General features: G+C 28.4%; 1 protein-coding gene across 1 annotated transcript in view; it reads right to left on the minus strand.

The window, feature by feature from the left end:
• Positions 1–8,029, minus strand: part of LOC126771847 (synaptotagmin-15-like) — a 74,429-nt gene extending 66,400 nt beyond the window's left edge. The window contains exon 1 of the mRNA XM_050491987.1: positions 7,885–8,029. The gene's annotated coding sequence lies outside the window, so the exon portion shown is untranslated. The remainder of the gene's footprint in view (positions 1–7,884) is intronic.
• Between the last annotated feature and the right edge of the window lie 407 nt (positions 8,030–8,436).

Consider the following 8,436-nt stretch of genomic DNA (forward strand, 5'->3'; position numbering starts at 1 on the left):
AACAAATATATGAATTATGTTAATGTCTATTTTTTATATGTACAGTTTCATAGTAAAGCCTCCAATAGTCCAGATAATTTCTTCATTGAATCAAAATATATTGTAATGCTCAATAATAAAAAAAAACACCTTAAAAATATATTCATCAATAATTTGATCACAAGTACACTTATTCATACATTTCATACTTATTTCATTCATTCAAATGGATTTATTTTTTAAATAAAATGATACTACTTTAAAACCATATTTTATCCTTTAACAATCATTAAGATATCGAGTAGTATAAAGTTTAAATTATAGGCAGGCACAGGAAAGTTTATCATAATTTCATAATAGTTTACGATATTACCATAACGAGCAAACTTTCTAGTTGATTAATAAGTTTAGGTGCAACCTAGAAGGGCTATTAATTATTTTAAGATCCATTACATTTATTGATTATACAAGCATAACTTTTTTTTAAAAGTAATATTGCAATCATGCAGTACTTGGTATTGTTGTGTTCCGGTTTGAAGAGCGAGTGAGCCAGTGTAATTACAGGCACAAGGGACATAACATCTTAGTTCCCATGGTTGGTGGCGCATTGGTGATGTAAGCGATGGTTAACATTTCTTACAATGTACGTAACGTTTGGTAACCACTTACCATCAGATGGCCCATATGCTCGTCCGCCTTCCTATTCTATATAAAAAAAAATGCAAACGTTTTAAAGAAGTTCGTGTTAGAACGACGTGATAATAGAACTTTCGTATAAATTCATCCTACTAATATTATAAACGCGAATTTTTGTATGGATGTTTGTTACTCTTTCACGCAAAAACTGCTGAATGGATTTTAATGAAACTTTACAATAATATAACCCATATATCAAAATAATATTAAGGCTATTATTTATACACTTACTGATTAAATTGGCCAATATATAACAATAAGTGTCACGTAAAATAAATCTCCTATTTGCGAACCATTCTGGCGTACGCTGCAATAACCGTAAGAGTTATACGAATTTAACATACAGTGGAAATGTATCTCTTAAATAGTTCTAAAAAAAAGCCAGTGACAGCATATGTCTATCTTTTATTTGTAAGCCATTATCGCTAGAATAGTGAATCGAAAATACAATAAAACTCGATATTTATTTCCAAAATGCACATTTTGTATTAACAAATTGATTCCTATCGAAACAAATACTTTTATCTCTTTTGATATTTAAAGTAGATAGACTTTGTCTTTCACACTATGTCATTTGGACAAATATTTTAAAAGTTACGACGATGACAATGTGAGTGAGACCCGAACGCGGACCGACACGTGAGGGCAGACGTCGTTAAAGGTGGTGTCCGTTTTGCGATATTCAAGGCCCTAGCGATTTGTTAAAGACACACTATACCTGTAGTAATCTAAAAGATTGGTATTGGGAGGTGTTTTTTGTGACTAGTTACACTTACAACAGGTTATTTAGTTTTTATTTAAATTACATGTTTTAATTGCATAGATAGGCAATTGATTTTTTGTTTTGTTTGTTGTAGTTTTTATAAAATATTAATTCTTATGAAAGATATCGAGATAAAACCGAAAATAGACGAAAAGTTTTTAGTACTTTTTATATATTTGACATAATAGGTTGTTCGAAAATATTCCTACATACTTTTTATATTTTTTTTATTTATATTGTATTTATTTTCGGTTTTTAAATATATTTGTAAGTTAAAGTTTATAGGTTAGGTAGGTATTTCATTTTGTTGCCGCATATATATTTCTTTTACGATTTCCTTAAATTTATACTTAGTTGGTTAGTTTGAAAAGTGATGTAAAGCCTTAAATAAATATAAATTAAAAATAGTACACAAATCGTGACCGCGTGGAAATGAAGAATGCTACTAGCATTCTTGCCACCCTTTGAATAACAATTCTGATTCTCTGGGCGAAAAATGAACCACTTAGTCAGTTAGTTGACAATAAGTATTTATTAAAAAAAATCGTTTTAGTTTTATAAGGGCACAATTACCTCTGAAGGGATCGTTGCCGCACAATAAATAAAGCACAGGGACATTCAAGTATGTCGGAGCAGATTTAAGAGAATGTTGTTTTTCTCATGTATGATTCCAATTGTATGTGGCCCTATCTAAATCCGGTTGTGGCAAAAACCGAATATATACTAAAATCCCGCGAAAATAATACTAAGAATGTTGTATATACTGGAGTATTATAAGTCTGCTCTTAGTGATTTTTTTAAGTTATACGCGGGTAAAACCGCGCACACAGCCAGTATTTTATAATTTCACTGACGTCCATTACACTAAAGAAAAGTTATAACATGCAGTTGTCTTGATATTTTCTAAGATATTTGAAACGAAAAAAAAGGACCCAAAACATACTCATCATATGTTGAAACTTCCAAAATACCCAAAAAAAAATATATATATATATATATGGACCTAATATTTTCCACAGCTGGCTTAGCCTAGATCCTTATTTAAAATGGTAGGCATACTGGCCTATGGGCCACTTCATGGTAAGTGGTTGTCACAGCCCATAGATATTGGCAGATTAAGCATCCCTTACACGCCAACCTTGGAAACTAATATTTGTCTCCTTACACTGGTAATGAAACGCAACAATTTATGTTAAGTATTGCTGATTGTCTGTAAAATATTTGATGATTACTCGATTTCCTACCTAGTTCTCAAGTGGATACGCGTAATATGTATATAAATTAATATAAACAATTTATGTCAAAAAAAAACATTGTAATTGATGAGATGTCGTTATATTTATTATAATAATTGGTATATAAATATTTTTTAATTAGTTATTAAAAGGAATATTATTAATTTCCAGAATATAGCTTCAGAAAATATATAACAATTTTTAATTAAAACTAAAACTCCAGAAAGCAAAATATATTCGTGTATAAGCAATTATAATCAATTGATCTATTTTAACAATTGCATAAAATGATTCTATTATGATTTATAGATAATAAAAATAAAACGAATAAACGAACTAATGGAACAAAATTTCAAATCTCATTTTTATTGAAACAAATTGGCAGATTTAAAAAGTATATTTATTCAAAGGTTTATTATGATTATAAATTTTCAAATTGATATGAACAAGCAATATTCGAAAAAAATTTAAAAGAGTAATTTTAAAACAAATGCGCCTTGAATACATTTATTAAACCTTTAATGGAAGAATAGTATGTGTAATGTATAGTTTATTTAAGTTTTTATTCATAATTAATTATGAATAAAAACAATATATCAAAATATTTATGTAATATGTTATAGAATGTTTTAAAATTAATAATACACTTAGCTTTATAAAATAAAGCCAGGAGTATATTGAGGCCAATATTTTTAAAGAAAATAATAGTAATATATTATTATTAAGATAATCATAGCCTGTAATAAACAACGAATACATGTTTTCCGAGCTCAATAATTGTTTATTTAGTAAGGAAGAAAAAATAAAATAATAAATATTGAGAGATAAATAGTTGGACAAAATATTAATAACTAAAGGCTTCATTACAAACTTGATCATTTCTTTCATCAATGTAGAATGAACGCAAACTGCAAAAATAAAATCCTATTTATATATATATATATTCATATTTATTTTGTACTGTCAAGCAGATCCTAGGGATCCTTTTTTGAATAATTTTGATCAGAATTTCCGGGGATGGTTCTCTTGTCATAGAAGGACACTATCCTTTTTTTTTAGTACAGTGGCCTAAAAGCACGAAGCTGTCGCTTTAACTATAGGACGAATGGGCTCGCTATTTTCATTTTTAACGAAAATTACGAAAATATATTAAGCTATGCCTGTATTCTTGAACGACGTTATTCCACAGTGCTTTCATCTCTACATGTGGTTCCCACCGTGACCGCTAACAACATACTAAAACTGGAATATTTCGTAATTTATTACCAAGTCTTTTATTTAACACTTTATATAAAATTGTTTTCATAGGCTAAAATATAATTAATTCAATTTTCAAGTCTGAAAAATAATAAAAGTTTTTTTAATTTTTCTTTCAAACTAGACGTATTTTGTTTCAACCTAACTGAACTTTAAATTTAATAATATTAAATATAATTTTACATGCTTCATGACATCAATTATGAGCAGCAGTTAATGCAGATAAAATAAATAATACGAATACAAATAAATAAGAAGACTTTTTTGTAATGCCTAACTGAAAAAAACGACTAAAGTAATATATAAATAAAACTTATAGAAGAAGCTGCACTTCGCAGTTTTACCTAATTTAAATTTAGCCTATGGGAGCGTGAATTTCATACTTTTGTATAATATTATACAGCAAATAAAAACCGTCAGAATACAAACTAGTAGAACTAAAGCTTATTAATTATAAATTCACGTAATAAAATCCGATGCAGATATTATAATAGAATACAATAACTCCCCAGAAAAATTTGTTACATTTAGCGCTTTGTAGCTCTCACCGCCAAAGCAAATGTTTTAAATCGTTTCACGCAATTTACACTCACACAAACTTCCAGCTAACGAAGGCAATATAAAGTTTTGATTGAATTATCTGAACTTTCGCTTAAATCTCACGAGCATTTTATCCAAATTAAAACTACTTTTCAAAAAAGAGATTAGACTTTTGAAATTCATCTTCTACGGACAATTTGAAAAAATTATGTCAAAATCGATTTTGAGTACAACATTTTACACATACAACTTTCTAACGTCAATGTCACAAAAATGTCAAAATCGTTACATTTTAATAATGAAATGATTTTGACATTTTAATACTGTGACTTTTCATTTATTTAACGCACTCTTTTTTGTTATTACTTATAATGTAATATCAAAGTGATCCTCATAATAATAGAAGTAGATTGATGATAAAATACTATTTTCATAAGATAACGAGATCATTGTAAAGTTCGTTTTGTTTGGTTTTGTAATTAATACAATTCACTTATTCATATCACAATTTTAGTTGTTCTTAAAAAAACAATAAAGTTACAGGGTGTAATGTAAGTAGGCCGATATCTTAAGATGTTTAAACTAATTTAAAGTAACTCAAAAATATCCTTATTTTTATTCCTAAGGACAATTTTAACTTTGTAAAGACCTTATTGAAAATTTCTTTATGTAATTAAATACAATCAACTTCACTTTAAAACGATTTACTAGTCTGCGAAGTAATTACTAGGTGACCTTAACACACCGTTTGTATAACTTTTGATTAATTAACCATCATTGAGGTCAAGGATAATGAAGGATCTACTATGATTGGGCTTAGTTTGATTTATAAAGCCAAGCTTTTTTTTACGTTTTATACAAAAAGATTAAGGAGAAATTGAAGATATAAAACCTTATTTAAATTTTCTCTCCTGAGAACAGGAGTTAGATGAAAAAAAACAATCGCTTTATTACAATTGCTTGCGAATCACGACACTTTTTTATTTATTTTTTCAAGTAGTTAGGTAATGTAGTTAAGTAATATGTCACTTATTTCCAAATTGAGAACTTCTATTTACTAATACTAAAATACAAATCGATTAAAAATCTCTTTATAATTATAATATAATTTCGTTTACTGTTTTCAGTAATCATGTATAAAATAAAACCGAAATTAATACATGAATCATCAAAGGTCAAAGGTGCACTTTCTTAGTATGTTCAATTTAAGTATGCAAATAGGTGGAATTCTAATAACTTTCGTAAACATCGAAAAACAGACACAGAAGGTTCAGGTTTTACAAAAAAAAAAAATTAGAAAAATCCTCTTAAAAATATACACACAACTAATAACTACGCTAATAATAAGACTTTCATTTGAATAATCATAATTTCAAGCCTTACAAATTCATTTGCTTTATGCTAAATAGTTTTTATCACGCAACAAACAAAAAAATGTGCAATATACAATGTGATATCGAAATACAAGAAACCACAAATAAACGTAGTATATATTTTAATAAGCAATATCTATATTTATAGATGAACTATTATTTACTATACAATTAAATGCTAAGTACATAGTACGTTAGGTTATTCTTGAATCTTTCTAATTTCTAAATAAAGGTGAGTCTTGAAGTTGTATAAATCGATATGAGTTAAGTAAATCCTATTCACAAGTATACATCATTATTTTCATAAAACATATATATATATATATATATATATATTAAATAAAATATATACGTAATTGCCTTTATTTCTTTCAAGTGGTCATCGAATCGGTTTGGGTTCAAATCCCAGGTCGGCCAAATAAAAAGTTAGTTTTTCTTTATTCTCATTAGGAGCCCAGAGTCTAGAAATTGGAAGTTTATACACTCCCGCGCATCGGAAAGAACGTAAAGCCGTTGGTTCTACGCCTGAACACTTTCCGGTCGTGTCGGATTTGCCGTATGAGAATGAGAAAATTGAGAGTGCATCTGTGTTTGTGCTCACCATAGTTTTTAATACATATGGCATCATCATCAGTCCACCCGTTTAAAAAAAACCGTTTAACGTTACAAAAATACGCCTAAAATTTTTTTTTAATCCTGCAAATAAATATTTATAAGTACCTTAAATTAATTCTCATAAAATAAAATCATATTAAGTACAGTTCAAGATTAAATAGAAATATAAAGTAAGCTGAAAATAAATTACCATAATTAATTTAATTTTCTTTGAATAAAAAAAAACGCAATTAATAATATTACGGTGTGTTTAGTTTAGTTTTCCTTTTATCTAGGCATAAATTTTACGTTCAAAAAAGTAAAGAAATTTCCATCTAGGACTAAATTATTTAAATCGTTATTTTCTCAAGCAAACAATAAAACGAACTTAAAAACAAACAGAAGCACTTGCAAAATATTACATTAGAGAGTTGTAAATAAAAAGTATGTATAAATATATTATTATATATAGATTTAGAAATAATACTATGAACTATAATAAATGAACTAAGATCTAAATGAGGGTATTGTTCTCGCGCCGACACATGCTACATCAATAATCATCACTTTGAGAAAGTATTACTTGGATCCTCATAGTACCAATTTCATCTTATTGCATATAAGTCTTTGCTTACTTGGTAGGGCTTTGTTCAAACCCGTCTGGTTAGGTACCACCCACGCATCACATATTCTACCGACTAGCTAGTGTAACATCACAATGGATATAACATTTTAGTTTTGAAAATTGGTGGCATTGGCGAATCAAAGAAATGTTAATATTTCTTACAGTGCCAATTTCTATGGGCGGTGGTGATTTACCATCATAAAGCTTATTTACCCGCCTTCCTAAAATATTAAAATAAAAAAATATTATTGCGAAAAGGTCAAAGACACTATGTAGCCTGCTAATCCTAAACAATGATGGCGTTAATAATAATTATATCGCTTTATTTTGTCTCATTATTTGGTTTACATGTAAATTGATGACGACGTTAATAGTATACGCTGTTGATAATCTTATCTTCAAGGTAAGAAACTGTTGTGCTATAACGAATTGTTCGTTTGTAAATAAATTGTTTTAGAGGTCGAGTGAAAATGAGCAATAACTTGTAACTTAACAGCAAGTAATGATAAGCTCACAGTAAGCCTCTGAAGGATTCTAACGAAGAATAATGTAATACTTCCTTTCAATATTATTTATTAGTACTATATTTATTTTATCACTTAATTTAAGCATTTCTTGTCTTTAGGTTTTAAAGAAATCAAAAGTTTTAAAATTAAAATATTGTAAATATTTTAATCAACTTAATATTCTAAGCATGACACCTGGAAATTTTAATAAAAAAATTGTAATGTTTAATATTAAGCGCTACGCCAAGCACTCATGCAATATCCAACAGGTATATTACTAAGTAAAAATAAAAGCTACAGGTTAGGCATTACTTACCCTGGAACTATATAAAACACGCACACTTAAGTTTCGAAGATATTAGATTCGATCTCTCTAAACACACATCTGCATGCTTTTCTACTTTTATGCTTACATATAACACTCGGTGGTTTAGAGGAAAAGTCGAAAAATGTTTCCTCCCGATTGTACGCACGGAGGTTAAGAGTGCCAGTTAGATACTGTGGGAAGGTAGCGCCAAACTCACTAAGAGTAACTGCGCATGCCCTTTGAATAAACTTAGTGTGCACAAGCTTTAACTTTCCGTGTAATAAAGACTATTTTGATAATGTAGTTGTCGTGTATTTGTGGGGGTTTTGTTTGCTGTAAAGGCGTTGTTACAGTTTACTTGTTACAGCTTATATTTAATAGTGGATAGAAAATGTGAGTCATAATCGGTCTTGGGTTCAAATTTAGACATATAACATCGAGTTTTCATGGGCTTAATTTGTGTTAAAAGCATTCATCCTGGAATTTTGCAAATTGTGTATTCCATTTGAACATGGTGGAAAATTTTCTAAAAAAGCATTTTGCTGATAGAATATGCTTGTT

The sequence above is a fragment of the Nymphalis io genome, chromosome 11, assembly GCF_905147045.1.
Source record: "Nymphalis io chromosome 11, ilAglIoxx1.1, whole genome shotgun sequence".
NCBI classification, from domain to species: Eukaryota; Metazoa; Arthropoda; class Insecta; order Lepidoptera; family Nymphalidae; genus Nymphalis; species Nymphalis io.